The sequence below is a fragment of the Limulus polyphemus genome, unplaced genomic scaffold (assembly GCF_000517525.1).
Source record: "Limulus polyphemus unplaced genomic scaffold, Limulus_polyphemus-2.1.2 Scaffold66, whole genome shotgun sequence".
Classification (NCBI taxonomy): domain Eukaryota; kingdom Metazoa; phylum Arthropoda; class Merostomata; order Xiphosura; family Limulidae; genus Limulus; species Limulus polyphemus.
Window position 1 is genome coordinate 832004 of NW_013665676.1, and position 18039 is coordinate 850042.

At 31.6% G+C, this 18039-nt stretch overlaps 1 long non-coding RNA gene across 3 annotated transcripts; it reads left to right on the forward strand.

Annotated features, from left to right (window-relative positions):
- Window positions 1-208: 208 nt before the first annotated feature.
- Window positions 209-13061, forward strand: LOC106465191. 3 transcript variants are annotated; one of them, XR_001291187.2, is made up of 8 exons: window positions 209-230; window positions 366-2943; window positions 4254-4357; window positions 5215-5261; window positions 7059-7177; window positions 7855-7964; window positions 11093-11211; window positions 12544-13061. It is a non-coding gene; the product is annotated as an uncharacterized LOC106465191 (long non-coding RNA). The 3 variants fall into 3 exon arrangements; XR_002612004.1 differs by lacking the exons at window positions 209-230; window positions 366-2943 and having other exon boundaries at window positions 3580-4357; XR_002612005.1 differs by lacking the exons at window positions 209-230; window positions 366-2943 and having other exon boundaries at window positions 3580-4357; window positions 11111-11211.
- The last annotated feature ends 4978 nt before the right edge of the window (window positions 13062-18039 follow it).

Genomic DNA, 18039 nt, shown 5'->3' on the forward strand with positions numbered 1-18039 from the left:
AATTACAGTTAATTGTATGTGTGGACATATGTTTTATTTATTCGGACTAATAATACTATTCAAACTAAATAACCTGGTTAAAAGTTCCCCCAAGCAGTGTTATACTCCCTCCTCCTTCGGTATTGAATGATATGGAATTATGGGATAGAAAATAACCACTAAACTTGTTTTTCTGGTGACGTGATCAATGCCACATTCATTTTAATTGGCAGGTGAGGTGTGACGTGGGGGTAAGTGTTCGAGAGATATATTCAATACTTATATCCATTTTAATCTTGACTCCGAAATTATTCTCCAGACACTTGCTTTTAAAGAAATTAACACCATTTTTATAATAAAGGAAATGTCACTTTATTTTACTTTAGATCGACACTTATCCTGGAAACTTTAGAATTACCGTCACACTCACAGTCAGAGCGAATGTAGTGGAGCACAAGTTAAAGTTTGAATGAGTAATCAAAATCTATTGGGATATTCCATTACCACTAAAGCAGATACTTTACAGATGAAGTTACCATCAGGAAAAGTATGTGTTGCTTCTATTGATCAAAAATAACATTTTGTTTCTCTGCGTTTAGTTATGCTCTCTCTCCTCTTGACAATGGGCTACTCTAATCTAGTAGTAGTAGTACTAGAACAGAGTGGAAGAATTAGAAAATATGTAGTATAGATTAAAAGTTAGAAGATTCTGGTTTTACATTTTGTTTGGGGAAACGAATTTTTATTCAAAGCTTTTTTTAGCAAAAGTATTTCCATAATTAGAACAAAGGGTAATTATAATATTGGGAAGGTGGCCCAGGGCCAACACCTCAGAAACTTAAGAGTTTTTTCACGGAAACCGTAAACCAAAGCAGTGGTTATATCATTAGTATTCTGAAAGTGATGCATGCAGCTTGATTTTAAATTTCATTTGTAATTGTGAAATTGTCATTTCTACTAAAGTGAAATGGCTTAGAAAATAAATTATTTAATTTTAAAAGTGAATGCAGAGGCTAATAAAGATTAAATTTTGAGACTTAGATACTGGCCTATTAAATAATGCACAAAATATAATCATTAATTACTTGTTTGGAGCCAATATGGACTCCTGCCAAAAAATAATAGCTCCCAATCTATTAAGTCTGCAAATTTCTTTCTCTCTCTCAGGTGACTAATTGGAAATGAATGAAGAATTAAACAATTCTTTAAAATATTTGAATACATTTTTCTTCTCTATTTGCATGGAAAGATAAAATGAGCACTCTTGAAGGCTAATGATGTTAGTAATACTTTTAAAAGTTAATGGAGCCACTTTTTTATCATCTTCCATTTAATTTTAATATTCTGTATTCTTCATATTCATGCTGTGTAATGTATATGTGATTTAGACAATTTAGAGTTCTGTGTAATTTCAAAACAACAAATGCCAAACATTTGATCATGTTTAGTAGCCCCCCCCCCCCATCCCTCCTCTCTGTCTATGATGACTCTGTCTTTTTTTTACAATTACAGTTTATCAATGTCATTTCCATGATAAAAAATCATAATACATACTTGAAATATTCTAAACAAGAGTGTTTTATAAGATAGAGACCACAACCACCACCCTTCCAGTGGCTCACAAGTAAGCATCAAGGCTTATAATGTTAAAAGTTGATTTTGGCACTCAGTGTGGGCAGAACACAATACATTTTGTAGCTTTGCACTTAACAATAAACAAACAAAATATAAGCTGGTAGTAACTTTGTAACTTGTATTTTCTTTAAACATATCCCAGAATTCAATTGCCACTGAGTACTGGTACTCAGTCAGACTTTCTCACAAAATATGTTTTTCTCAGTATGTACATAAAATTCATTCTCCTTTTCTCTATATCACCATTATTCTTAACAGTTTACTAAATATGTGCATGGTTGGTCCAGTGAATCAATGCTGTACAGGAGAAGTAATGTTGACTATAATTTCAAATTTATTATGAGTGCCTCCACAAAATGTGGAAAGCTTTTAATAAACAGTACAAGTCTGTTGTACATGAAAAAAATAGGATGTGTAATAATAAAGTATTTGTACTCAAGATGTATCTATGAATTGATGACACTAGTCAAGTTGGAGTGCAAGGTTATGTTGATTGGAAGAATAAAAATACTTTTTTCCATTGTACAGGGTGTATTTTGTATTTGCATAACCTCTGAAACCTCCAAAATGCATATCTGCAGTTTCTTTTAGTATCCATGTATATTGATTCTAGTATTTATTCTACCACAAACTGTAGCTAAATCAGCAATGTAGGGTAATATGCATAGTTGATAACTAACATCAAATACATCATACCATGTTGAATGATACTGTGCAGAAAGTCAAGTTAGGTACAACAACAATTATTCACTAAGGCTTATACTGTTTCTTTGCCATGTCCTTTGGAGTGAGGTCATACTTATTTCAAGAAATGGTACAGAGACTTGCATAGTTAATATGAGTTGGGGATTTGTCTTCCTTGTAAATGTACTATAGTACAGGTTGACTTAGGTAATCTAGTATTGTAAGAAATCACACAAAGAACTTTTGTTCTGACTTAATAGAGTGATATATAATTAATTTTGCTATTGTTTTCGTCTTGTGTAGATGTGATTCTGGTCTGCTTCAGTAGTTAGCTCCAATTTTTTGTACAGAACATAGAAACTTAACAGTCTAGTAAACCGCAGTATGTTTTGTTCTTGTATAAATAAAGACTGTTTATTTGTACACCTGTGTTTGCTTTCCTTTTTCTTCCTTTTCATGTTCAATATATATATATATATATATATTCTGCTTAACTTACCATAGAATCTGTTGTGTATATCACAGATACTTGGTACTTACCTGTTTTGGTATCAGTGTTCCTTAATACCATGTTTTCACAGCATCACTTCTTAATTTTCATTCAGAGGAATCCCAGGGCACAGAGGTGGTGCCAGCCTTTTCCTGGTGAGGAGCTGCACTCTATATCATGTGGACACACATATTGTAGTATTTAGGAAGTAAATTATGTTTAACAATGAGCATTTTAACAGGGGAGGCTAAGGCACATTTTGAGTAACTTCAGTCCCAGCAAGCTCTTCTTTACCACTCCCCTGCCAGACCATGCACAGTTTCTAGATTATATTCAAAGCATTGTAATACATCTTGATAATTAATAGAAGAATAAATTTAATCTTTTTGGTGATATGTATTTCTGCATAAATGCACCTAAGTAAAAGATATATTGGAAAATAAAGAAACTCACTAAATGTTTCTGTTTTTTTTTACCTCTCCCCTCCCCCATAGTGTTCTCATTGGGATGTATCGGTAAAGAATTAAAGTTGACTAATTTTTACTTGATTAAATGTGTCAGAGCCATGAAATCTAAAGAAAATATTTGTTGTTAACATGCTCTTAGGTTCAATCTTTTTTTGCTTTAAATTTGTTTTAATAAACTGAACTTCTAAGAAAAATAATATTCAAAGCATTGTAATACATCTTGATAATTACTAATATCAAGGTATTTTAGAGAATTTTCAAAATTAAAAGCTCTTTTTCATTAAAGTGTTTGTTTAAAATAATGTAAAAATTGTGAAAATTTTTTTGTAGTAGTGTGATACACCTAATATATATTTACTGACCTAGTTCCTAAAAATTTCTAGATATTTTTGATTATATGCTCCTTTAAAGCTTATAAGCTAAAATATGGGGCTTGATCCTTGTAGCAGACACAGCATATATTGCGTACTGTGCAGCTTTGTGCTGAAACTTATTTTTTATTGTTAAAGTATGTGTATATCTTTCCAGACTTTTAGATGTTTTATTTGATTCATCTGTGATTGGACTTAAAATGAATGTCTTAGTGTTATTAAAGAATATTTAGCTTCAAAAATTGGTAATAAAAGCTTAGCTTATAAACATCATGTTATCAGTCTTAATATCTTCACGTCACGAAATATATAATATTTATTTTGAATAGCAGGAAAAGGCTTAAATTTTTGAATAGTTTAAAGGAACAAATATTAATATTTGGTTTATGGAATACCCATTTTTCAAAATGTTAGAAGTGTGAGTAATTATATATATATATATTATATTTTCTTGTACTTCAGTTCAGCTTTCTCTGGCTGTTTTTTACACAGAATATGATCAATAAATACAAAGAAGCTCAAAACTCATGAGTAGGAAAAAGAATAATAGGGCAGGCTGTTGCAAGTCTGTGTTTGTTGATTCTTTTGGACAGTGGCTGATACACAGTTTCCATTGTTTTTATACAGAGTGTATCACGTGACTGCCTACTGATTATTATAGAAAAGTTGATGTGGTTCTCTACCAATTTTTGCAGTAAAGTTGATGGAACAGTATTTATTCTTATAGAAAGGTTAGTGTGCGTGTTTACTGTTTCTTACAGAGAAGTTGATGTGACTGTCAACTGATTTTTACAGAGAGAATGATGTAAAATTTATCCACAGATTCTTAATAGGAGCTTATGACTGCTGATTTTAACAGAGAGGCTTTTATACAGTGTCTACTGATTCTTAACAGAGGAGCTGATGTGAATGTGTTTACTGATTCTTACATAGGGCAGCTGTTGAAGCTGTGCTTACTGACTCTAACAGATGTGACTGGGGTACTTTGTTTACTAGTTCTTACAGAGTAACTGGTATACTTTGTTTACTGATTCTTGCAGAGAAGCTGATGTGATTATTTACTGATTCTGAAAAAGAGAAGCTGATGAGTCTGTGTTTACTGAGTCTTAACAGCAAAGTTGACAAGGCTATGTTTTGATTCTTAACAGTGAAACTGATGTGTCCTTAGAGAAGTTGATACTTTGTGTGTATTGATTTTAAATAATACTCTGACTGTTTTTAGCAGTGGATATACTATGTTTACTAATTATTGTAGTATGATTATATTTAATAATTATTTTCAAAATGGCCGATTTGATTGTCTAGTCACATGAGACTGATAAAGACTTTGTCAACTAATTCTTAGCAGTGGGTGATATGATTGTATGTTTGTATTGACTGTGGTTTGATTTAAGTTGGTAACTTTAGAAACTTGTGTTTACATCAAAATGCTTATAAATTTATACTTCAAATATGTATAATACCCATCTTTTTCTTTATGGTATGATAAATATGGTGGAATCAGTAACAAGAGTATATTGTAATTTACTTGATATAGAGCATTGAAAATCCATAATAAAAGTGATGTACATGTTCTTTCTTCTTGAAGGATCCAGCATTTGAAATGCAAGATAAAAGGTTCCATAGTCCACTCTGGTAAGTGTAAGTTTTATGAAATACTGGATACTTCTTTGTTATGCTTCCAGATGCAAAAAAAAGAAAAGGCTGGTTCAGTCTAAAGAATCTTGTATGAACTCTTGATTTTTTGTAAAACAATTTTCAAGCAGGCTTATAATACTTTGTATTATTGTAGAGGATTTGTTTTGCCACTTGACAGATAACGGATTAAAATCATATGATATTTAATACTTTGTGTTTGTGAAAGTTCCGTGGTAGTTATATTTTTCATTTTAGTATGAAACTATATCTTTTTATATGTAGCATTTTACAGGGTGGTTATAAAGGAAAAATCCCTTAAGGGTCATATTTTCGAAGCTTCTTTTCCAGGGGAACAAAACTTGACCAGAAGCATATTGAGAATCATAAGCTTTATTTGGGAATGTTCTTTCATGGTACAAGGTGTTTCAAAACCCTATTACGCTGTATTATTATGCTTAGATCACTTTTCTTACAAGTTTACATTATGTCTCTTTCAACTATACAAGATTGACAATCTAAATAAAATACATGTCAATGTACAGAATATTGTGAGAACCAAAGAACAGATGATGTATGCAGTAGCATTACTTAGGAATAAGATTGATATGTTGACTGAGAATGATGCAAGGCATATTGAACACCTTCCGAGACAGTTTTTTAAACACTGTACCAATTACACATTTTCTTGAATATAACTTGTGATTTTCAGTGTTCTTCTTGTGAAATGTAATTTTCATAGGATGGCTACTTTTTAAGATATTGTTTTGAATGTGAGGTTTTCTTTATAATCACCTTTTACGTAAATGCTCTATTTAATGCCATTACACTATAAGAAACTTACCTCCTTTTACGGCATACTCAACACTTGTTGCTTTGTATGTAACCAACAGGAGGCAAATTATTGAGAGGCAGAGTGATTAACTGCTATGTAGTGTGTATAATATTATAAATAGAACTAGTCACTCTTGTCCTACAAAAAATAATTCAAAGATAAGATTTGGACATATTTGGAATTCTTGCCAATATAACAAATTTAATCAAAATAAATGCAATCTAGTGACCAAACTTAGGAAATTGTTCTGGTGTAGTTTATGTCATTTTCTGATCCTTTTTGATTTTGAAATCTTTAATTGTTCATAAAGAAATAAAAGGTTGCACAACAGTACTAATAGCATATTGAAATGAAAAGTTGGTTCTAAGACCATTTAATGTTTGTGAATTTCTGTCAAATATTTGGTTTGTGTAGATTTCACTTTTATATTCATGACATTTATGAGCAACAGTTGTATGCTGAACAAACTTATGGCCTGTATCTATAGCAGAGCTTTGTTTTGTTATTGACTTTAGCTAAGTTCTACATACAAGTTGCTTCTTATATTTAAGGACATTATTCATCAAATAGTATTGTATTTCATGTGACATTACAATAAATTAAGGTAGTTAATAATACAAAAGGTGCTGAAAGTATAGAAAAAAAATCTTGATCCACATTTTTTGTTGTTGTTGTTGTTGCGTATCTGTTTTAAGTTTCCTTTGATAAGATGTTTCAAAAGCCACCCAATATTAAAAGGGTTAAATGACTTCATAAGTTGATAGTCACTTTGCAAAATATCTTCTCACCTGATAATTTTTGTAATATACTTATTGTTACAAAAAAAAGAAGAAAAACACATTGAAATAATGGTTGGTTTCTTGAAAGTGGTTTGTATTTGTTGTTTAAAGTGTGATTTTCATTTTTTATAGGAAAAATCAAGGTTTGTATTCAGTTTTGATGAATTTTCTTTTCACAATTAGTTGGAAAATAGAGGAAAGAACTCCAGTGGATCAAGCTCATATTTTACAGTGGATTAATTTTGTCAACCATGCATATCCTTGCATGGGTATTGTGCAGTACAACAGACAAATAAATTAAGGTGAAAGTAAAATGAGAATTCCTTTAAAAATCCTAGTCTTACCAACTTTATTAATGTAGTGTTTAATCGGTCTTGTAGAATTTTAGTATTCACCATGTAGTTATAACTTATAATTATGGATGCATGTTTGCAAATATTTTGGTTACTATCTAAAAACCATCTTAACCTAATAATCATGATGAAAAGGTTTTGATTTAAAACTTAATTTTTGTTATCTCTGTTGATTATTGAAGTATACTTTTTTAAGTGAAAACTTCTTCCTGGTATATCATTGTAAATAACATGCTTTGGAATTTAACATTCCTGTCACATCTCATTTTCAGAAATAGTTGAAAATATAAAGTTGTTTCAACACTGATAGGAGACAGTGTAGTTGTTCAATCTGTTTGGATTTAGTGCTATCAGGTTATATTGGTTGAATTGATCGTAAAATGTGCTTTATATCTTAACCTTCAATAGGATATTACAAAACCACTAAATACAATATGCACATTAAGTGTTTAATAAATATGAGAAACAGGAATATTTTATATTGGTTTGCTCACTACAAAAATATAATAATGAAATAAATTATTACCGGTATTTTTCAATAAGCTTATATACCTAGTTTGATTTCTTTTTATGTCCACTTGCTTTTGTGGTTAAATTAATCCTGGATATTTATTTAACCATTTTAGGCTACTGACCATGCTAAGGACGATAAAGGTTTGAAACTTTACTAGTTGGAGAATGAAATACTTGAGCAGATATTTCTGTTTGCTGCACTTATCTCTTCCCTTATGAACATGTAAGTTTATGGATGGTGCTAAAGTATTTTTATCATATTTTGCAATGAAATCTTGTATATTTTGTGGAAGTAATTCAGTGCTTATAGGTTTTTTAAATAAAAAAACATACGTCAGAAATGTAAACCTTCATAGAAATTTAGTTATTGTGTGTGACATCACATAATATCTTAAAAACACAAGTTCTTTATTTCTTATGTAAACAATTGATCCTGTTTCTCATAAATCCTCTGGAAGTGTCAACAGGTGGTTTACAACTGTAATTAACTAACTTCAATTCAAGAATATCGTTGGAATTTTATGCCGTGTGAAAAGGTTGGATCAGTTTAATAGTAACATTTCAAATTGTGTAAAATGTGTATAAGAAAAATTGTTTTTGTTTGTCATGTATTATGTATGTGCTTTTCTTTTCATTCACATGACATAAAAAAAAACAATTTTTAATGTGTTAATCAAGACTTAGAATACCAAAATATGAAGATAGCTTTTATATGTGGAAACATCTGTTAGCTGAGTTCTTACACAGGTCTTAAAATATAATGTTGATAAACGGAAACATCGGCACATGTAGATATGCAAATCTTGAATGTCGAGTTATTCAAAACTTGAAAGTAGCATTGATAACTGGACCAATTGTTAGTTTATCAACGTTATATTTTAAGATCTGTGCAAGAACTCAGCTAAGAGATATTTTCACATATAAAAACTATCTTAAAACTGCCCATTATGTAATAGAATAGAAGCTACTTATTTGATGACGAGGAACCCACTTTGAGACTAATAATGGCTGGAGACGGCTTGAATGGGTAATGAAGGAAAACTTTAATATAAGTTTAACATAACAGCAAATGTACACCATTTCGACAAAGTCAGTTATGGAATGGTTTATTTTTTCAAGCTGGAATCACAATTTCCCATGATTTACTGATATGGTCCAGCACTATAGATACACTTTCCTTCAAAAAACTAAAAATTTTGTGTTTCGAATGCATTTATAATTGCAGAACATAACCCTCCCAGAAGAAGTCAGTTCCAATTGTCATCTACACCTACATTTTTTACCACACTTAACTGAACTGAACCAAGAATTTCAGGGTTTTTAGCCTGTATAGTTGCAGACTACAGGAATGATGAGGAACAAGGTTAATGGATACGCAACTTATCATAGATCATGAATAACTTTCTATATTTACTATTCACCTCTCTGTTGAAATTACATTTTTGTCAGATATAGCTTAAGTGAATTTTGTTGATATATCTGAAAAAATTGTTGTGGGAAAAGACAAGGATAAAGAAAGCAAAGGTGGAACAAAATGAGGGAAATCACTCAAAGATGACAAGAAAAAAGAAGAACTAAATGAAATAGAAAACTTCATAGAACAAAAACCTAAAAAAAAAGATCCTTTTGATGATCTTCTAACAGGATGAGTTCAGAATGTTGTTTGTTCATTAAAGGAATGTTTCAGAAAGTTCCACTTGTGACTCTGAAAAGTTGAAATATTGCAGAGGTGATGCATATTGAACTTTGGTTACCCAATTTTTCATTAGAAGTAGTGTAAATATTACAGGAGGTGATAATAGCTGCATGTGATAAGTATACTTCTATTTAAGGGTTTTACTTCCATCACAAGAACATACTAGAAGGCATTAATTGCAAATATTTGAAAAATAATTATTTTCTTATTCTGATAGTTTGAAGACGAAACTAATATAAACCTTCAGGAATCAAAATATCTTAGGATAACTTTGGCATGATTAAATGAGACTTTTCCATCTTGCTACATATACTGGATTAATTATAGTTTTTAAGATAGAAGAACGTAGTGTTTCTCCTGTTTTACTTTTTGTGTTCCTGAAAATGTTTTTATATTAATTTTTATTTGTTTGAAAGCTACAGAAATTTTCTTCCATTACAGTACATCAGATAAATTAATTAGGTTTAGCGAGTAAAGTAGGTGATGGAAAAATATTCTGATGACTCAAATCCTTCTATGTTGGATAATGTTGCTAAGTTTATCATATTCAGAGAAAGTATACAAATAAAATAACTTATTAAAAAGAAACTATGTTTATTAGGTGTATTTATCTTAACCAAGAATATTGTTAGCAAAAATCATGATAAAGATAATGGTGAGGCTATTTTGAAAGGTTAGATCCTAGGTCACTGATAAATCTTTGGCAAATTTTGCCTCGTTTTTTCATGATTATAACCAGCAGTGATGGCTACTGCAAACATTAAAGTGTTAAAAGTAGGGATGGGACAAATATTTTATGTAATACTGCACTGTCCAGTGAAATACAATCTGATTGGATGTTAATTTTGCAGTTAATTGGATAATCAGGTAGCATTTCTATCAATGGATTATCTCACAATAGGCATGTTACTACTTGCACATGTATCATCACACATAATAGGTATTGTGTTCATGTAGCATACAAGTGTTTTCTATTACATTCTAAGCATTTTACCTGTTAGTCATAATATACCTAATACAGGTAGTTTTATTTAGTTTAAGTAAACATCATGTTTAAATAAGCATCATAATTAAGATATTTTTATTGTTAGGTTAATTAATATGAAAAAATTATGTTTATAAAATGATTATTAAGACATTATCACTGGTATAACATATTTTCTCTATTATAATTTTTTGTATGTATATTGCAAATGGCTAACATTGTTTTTGATTTGTGAATATAATAAAATCCAGGTGAACACGTGTTACTCAGATTAATTAAATACCTGTCGCCTATTTTTATTCCAAAAATCTGAAATGTAATCTGCTCAGAATCAGTTTATTTTGCTGCTGATAATTAAATATTTAAAAAACTGTGAAGAAAATATTTTTGTTATTGTTAGTAAAATTTATATTACTTCTGTACATAAATCTTTAGAAAAAAGTTTGAAACAAAATTCTATGTTTTCCAAATATTTATTTCCTCATCTTAAAATTTTAGTTTAAACATCATTTAAATGTACATTTTAACATGTTTTTGGTTGCTGACTCACTCACTTCTCATTCAGAAGCCAAAAAAAAAAAACAGGGTTTAACAACAAACATTGTGGTACAGGTGTAATATTTTAATTTCATTTAAGCTAGTTTACATCACTGATTTAAAATTTCCTTAGAAATTTTCTCATTGTCAGAACATTCAATATGGATGTTTTCAAGCAAGTCTATTCCAATGAAGATAAAGAGAAGTCTACAGCATACTTGCAGGAAAACTTGTCTGTTTAATACTATGAATGTAAGTATCCTAAAAAACTGCACCTGTTCTTCATTAGACTCAGCCTTATTACTAGTAAAACTTCAGAATAGATAAGCCTTAGAATGTAACACCAGATTATAAAAAATGAACACTATGTGAAGTCACTAATATGATGCTTTTCCAGATTAAAAACAAATTAACATTAAATATAACCACATTAAATATATTGTCTTTAGTAGAAATAGCACGTATCATGACATAAATTCTACAATATATTGTGTGTGGTATTAAAGATTTAAAAGAATTTCAAAATATTCATCAGGATAAACTTACATATGAATGTGTGAAGAAATCTTGATATTTTCAAGCGAGTTATTTCAAGTAATTGTGGCTTTTGAAGTGTATCTATATGTGAAAAAACAACATATGCACTAGATCACATGTAGTACTTTTTTCTGCTCCTAAGTTAGATTAAAAAATGTTGTTTCTAAAATTCTTTAAAATATTTATTCATTGATTTTGAATTTAACTATGAAGACAGTGGGAAGCTTTCTACTCTAAATTATTTTAATGTTGTAAAACTGATCATATGATGAAGATATTCACACAGATATTTAAAATTAATTCTTAATTTCAAGTCTTCCTAGCAAAGTTTTTTGATATATTATTAATTTGGCTAAAGGTATATAGACCATTATGGTTGTTGAAGTTTTACATTGAAAGATATCTTTGTATAATTTTTTTTACATTAATAAATGTCGCAGGTTCGATTCCCCGTCACATCAAACATGCTTGCCCTTTCAGCCGTGGGGGTGTTATAATGCGACGGTCAATCATTAGTAAAAGAGTAGCTCAAGAGTTGGCGGTGGGTGGTGATGACTAGCTGCCTTCCCTCTAGTCTTAAACTGCTAAATTAGGGGCGGCGAGCGCAGATAGCCCTCGTGTAGCTTTGCGCGAAATTCAAAAACAAACAAACTGATAAATGTTAATAAACCTTTAATGTTATAATTATTACAGTTCTAAAAATCTTAAATTTACCCATATTACAGTACATAAAGTTGTTCTTTCTTTGGTAAATGGGACAAATTTTCATTGATAACTCATAGTACACATTGAAAGAAATTATATTCTAGTTTTAATATTTGAACTTATAAGAGTACATGTCAAGTATAAGACTTTAGAATGAGAGTATTTGTTTTGAAAACTTATTGAAGATGATTCTTATTAAAATTTTAGAAAGATATTTTCATGATATTAAAACTTTAAAAACATGCGTACTTTAAAACATCTGGAATGATCCTTATTTGATAATAAAACATTCTAGAAAGTTTATTTAGCATTAATTTTTCATTATCATTCTTTTTGTTTAAGTTTTCTCCTGACTGGTGGAGTGGAATGGACCTTAATGCAGATCACACCAAATAGAAGAATACCTTGCATGAGAAAATGATTTGGGCAAGAAATGTAATCAAGGCAGGATATTTAAATGAATTGCACATTTGCAGAGCATCATAAACATTACTTTGTATTAAAACACTAGAATGTTGTTTAATGCAAATTGAAAATATGTACTGTACATTAGAACTGTAGAAAGATGCTTATTTTGTATGAAAACTTTAAATATTTGTTTATGTTAAAAACACCAGAATGTTATTTATATTAGAACTTTAAAAATATGTGTACTTTATATTAAAACATTTTGGAATGATCCATGTATTCTCACAGAAGAGTCAGTCATTTACAGCTGTCTTACAAATACATTATTGTGAACTTACAAGAAAACTTTCAGTCAAGCTAATTAACTTAGAAAACTATTATGTTTATGAAAGAAATTCTCTGTCTAATCTGCTGATTGTACTAATTTGGAATAAAAAGAACTTGCAAATGTTTTTTCTCTGAATATATAATTGACCTTATATGTAGCCCTATTAGGTGTTTTTGAAGACATTACCCTGCTTCAACATAGTTTTATTCAATTTATATTATTTTTTAAACTTGTATCTCATTCTTATGTCAGATTTTATGAAAAAAATCTTTATTGAGGTTTATCAAGTTCCGCTATGTTTTCTTCAGATCTTTATTTGTATTTTTAAGTTAGGAACGACTATGCCAGAACCTTAATATTTCTGATCTGGCTATTTAACCAATACGTCGAATAAGGTCTTTAATCTTTAGATAAAAAAAAAAAGTGAAATATATGATAAAGAGAAAACAAATGAAACGTTTTATTAAATCTGCAATAGGTGGCACTATTTCACCGTAGCTGGCGGTTGAAAAAAACATGCTTAAACTAGCAAGATTTTGTTTTAGTGATGAGATTTTTTAAAGTAAACGATTTACCGAAAATAATGTACGTATGCAAGATCAACATACAAAAATATCAAACATTATAATCAAGGTTGGTGGCTTCTGAAAGTGTGAGAGTTTTGAAGGGTTACTGAACCGTTTAGAAATAGCATCAAAATCAGTCAGTCACACGCGTTCGTTAGTTCATCCTGCGCTCCGACTAGTCTTCTCCACACTGCTTTATCCTGTGTCTGGGCACTCAAGATCTTGCATTTTCTTCTCTTAGTGCTTTTCCTCTCGCCATCTTTTCACCTTCCTCTTCATCTCTTTCCATGTAATTGCCGTCTCCATCTTTCTTACTAACCTTTGTTCCTGTATACACGTCCAGCCCAGGTCAAACACTGCTCTTCTGCCAGTTTACCCAACCTCCGTTGTCCAGTCATTCATTGTTTCCACCTACCATCGAAATCATTTAACCCCTGTTCCTGCTGTTTTGACCTTATCGAAATTTCTGACCCATACAACGTCACTGCAGCATCATACGCTCTGATCTTGGTCTTTACATCAACACATTGCATCTCCCACAGTACCTTCTTCAAGTTATTGAACGTTACTTCTACTAGTGCCAACCGCCGTCATACCTTTCTTGCTGATACTTTCATCCTCACTTTTCAAAAACACAAAACTGTCAACCTTTTCAATCGGCATCTATTCCGTTCCTTGTAACTTTCATCCCTTTTGTCCTTGACACACTTTCAACCCGAATTTCTCACCTTCATGACCGAACCTACCGAATAGAGTGGCTATCGCCGTGAAGGATTCTGCAAACAGTACTGTAGCATCCGTGTCTTACACCTTGCTGTGTTTCTTTGTCTACCAAGTACAGTACGTAGTCCAGAAGAGCGTTGAACATGCATAGCGACTGATTACATCCTTGTATCACGTTATTTTTCTTTCCAAACCAATCTGATCTTTCCCTCTCACCTTCAAACGTGATCTACTTTCGATAAGTCGTACAATCTTAGCTGGTGTTCTTTAACTTCTTAGCAATTGCACTAACCTTCTCTTCGGGCTGAGTCATAGGCTTGTTTAAAATAAACAACGCAGATATACAGTTTTGTTCAAGTTTATATTTCTCTTCTCTCATTTTTCCGGTTATGAATGTCTGCTCGTAACATCCTCCCTCTGTTGTGAAACAGTACTGTTGTATGCATTTCCCTTATCATAATGTCAATTATTCTGCTCAACATACCTCTACTTTTAGTAAACTCTTCTTTTTTTTTAATCATTTCATTATTCTCTGTTATGTTTCTTGTGTAACGGAACGACAAAAATCCTAATCCAATCATTGGTGTCCTTTCTGTTTTCTAGACTATCCTTGGCCATTTTGTTATTTTCTCTCCTCCAAACCGAGCAGGCGAATTATCAACTCCTGGCGTCTTCACATTCTTCGTCTGTTCTACGATTTTCTTAACTTCCTCCTCACTCCCATCCCTCTCAAGACCTACGTCTTCTAACCTGAGGGTCTTCGGTCCCTTGCAGGGTTATATTCATGTGGTGAGGCTCTTCACGGTTCAGGAATGTTTTTTCCATCTTTACAACAACACATGTTTATCATTCAGTAACTTCTGTCTATGTGATGTTCTCACAAGTATAAGTTTGTATACAATATCATTATTCACATATTCCATGTAAGTATTCGAATGAAACCTTTCTCTCCCTCTAATTAAGTGGTTGTGAGTGTTTGTTTACATTTTAAATCTTCTTCATTGCCAATTCATAGACTCAGTCGTAAATAACTATGACTTCAGTTTCAGTTCTATAAGAAACCAATAGTTCCAAATGATCTAATGTAAAATGAAATATTGAATAATCGCTGTATATTCACAAAATATATCTCGAACACATTTAAAGCTGGTTTTTCTTGACAGAATTTTCTTCCTTTTTTTTCGGGTTGAAAGAAAGGTTAGATATAGGATTTTCTCAGTTTAAAATAGTAATAAGCTTGAGGGCTTATATCGCTAAAATGCGAGGTTCGATGCCTGCGATTAGCACAGCGCAGATAAAGCGTTGTCCAGCTTGGAACTTAAATAAGAAAAAATAATAAAAACCAGTTTTCAAATGATAATCTGAAATTCGTGATTACCTATACTAAGGGTCGCACCCTGCGGCTCTTTAAGGAGGTTTGTGCGTCTCTCGGGCTATCTGCTGTGTCCATCGAGGGGGGAATATTGATTAATATTCTGTAATAAAAACAGTCACTTTTCGGGTTCTATCTACCAGTTAAAGCTAAGGTATAGGCGAATTTTATTAAAAAAATAAAAAATAGTCAATATAAAAAAGGTTAAATATTTCTGTTTTTTGACACTTGATAATTTCGTATTAATGGAAATATGTCGACAAGCATAACATTTGTTGTTGTTTTTCTTTTCGAAATTTACGAAAAATAAGTTAACAAAAACGCCCACCTATGGCTAAGTGATGAGTCTGTGGGCTTATAACGCCAAAACTTGGGTTTTAATACTCGCGGTGATCACAGTACATATACCCTATTATGTAGTTTGTACTTAAGAAACAAACAAAAACAGCTAAATAAACATACCATTCTCTTCGAAGTTTGCAAAAATTCGTTGTTTTAGCGTAAAGTAAAATATCCAATTTTATCTAGTCTGCTTTATTGGTTACTTAGTTGTTTCGGGCAAAGCTGCTGCCCCAAATTTAGTATTCACTTTATCGATATTATCTTCACAATAAAATTTTGTCTTTAGATACTATTGCAGTATTTAATTATAATACGAAGAAAAACGTGTATTTGTCTACTGGTTTTGAGACTGCTTTAAATACTACCATTGTCAACAAATAATGCGAAACAATTATGTTTTTATCACTCAAGCCTAAGAAGATTTTGGCAAAGACAGATACTTAGAAACAAGTTTTGAAACTAGAACAATATCAATAAATAATTGTAGATGTTTTTTGTTTTGTTTTTCTAACCAATGCATGACGAGCTCAACGTCAGAATAGTTGTTAGTCACGCACCTTTCACAAGAATGCAAAGTGTAGAAAAGTAATATCAACAGCTGATTGCGAAAACTTAGAACGTGTATCATAATAAATTAGCTGTTTTCTTTAAAATTTAAATATCGCATAAAGTAGACCATTTATTATAGATCCAGACTATATTTGTCATATAAAATGTCGTGCCCTTTCCTTTATCCTTGACATTATGTGATTTTTTTTTGTTGTTGTTGATTTTCGAATTATTTGTTCGAATTTTTGTGAATATTTATCTTTTAGTGCTCTTGGAATGTTTATGCAACAACACTTTCGTGAATCGTAATTCGCAAATAAAGTAAAATTACTAATAAAAATTGGCACGTAAGCAGCAATTCTAAGTATTATACCTTGTTAGATAAGAAACGAGAAAATATTTTGTTTCACAATTTAACAAGAAGGTTTATTTCATTAAATGAAAATAAATAAACTTGTAGACATCTACAGCTGGATCCAAGTGGGGCGCTAATGTTTTGTTAGCTTGATGGATACATAATCCAATTTAAGCGACTTCGTTCTAAATTCCCCTACTCCACTTTAAGAAAGTACACGTGTATTATAAGCCCATGGTATGTGGAATTAAATTATTATTCACGATAGGCCGCTCATGTGTTTCAGAATTGTCTAATTACTATCAATCCTGCACTAGTTTTACTTTTAGTGGAACAGTGATAAAAGTCAACAGCTAGTAAAATATGTAGCAGCCCGTCTGTGCCGCTTTCTTTGCAGAGTTCCAAATTCCTACAATTCACTAAAGCATTAAAAAGGCTGTCATGTACTTACTTTAGAGAATAGTCAACTGACTTTCATTATGTACTCGGAAGAACGTTGCTTCTATAATATTCCCATGCCACTGAAGTACATGGAAATCACGAGAGAGAAGGGTACTTTTCGTGAGTGTATAAAATACCTAAGCACTTGTATGTCATGATGAGAGAGAAGCTAGCCAGTCAATAGTATATGCCGAGTATGTTGTTACTGTTAACCAGATAGCGAAATTAACTTTCACACTTATAATGCCTCCACAACTAAGTTCACGGACCCTGTTCAACAGCATGTCATGGCCTGGTGGTTATAAGGCGCTAGACTCGCAATCTGAGGATCGCGGGTTCGAATCCTCATCACCGCACGTGGTCGCCCCTTCAGCCGTGTGGCCCTTATAATGTTTCGGTCAATCTCAATATTCGTTGGTAAAAGAGTAGCCCAAGAGTTGCCGTCGGGTGGTATTAACTAGCTGCCTTCCCTTCACTGGTAAATTAAGGACGCCTAGCGCAGATAGCCTTCGTGTAGTTTTGCGCGAAATTCAAAATAAAGCAAACCTGAATCAAGGCATGATAATCACCAGCCCAATCTGATACATAGAGATTAATGTAATTTTTATAACAAACATATTTTTACTACTAAGCTACACGGTGGACTCAACCACGGGAAATAGAACCCCAGATTTTAGCGTTGTACGTCCGAAAACTTACCGCTGAACCATCAGGGGACAAAACAAAAAGAGTCCATGAACTTCTAAAAAAATCT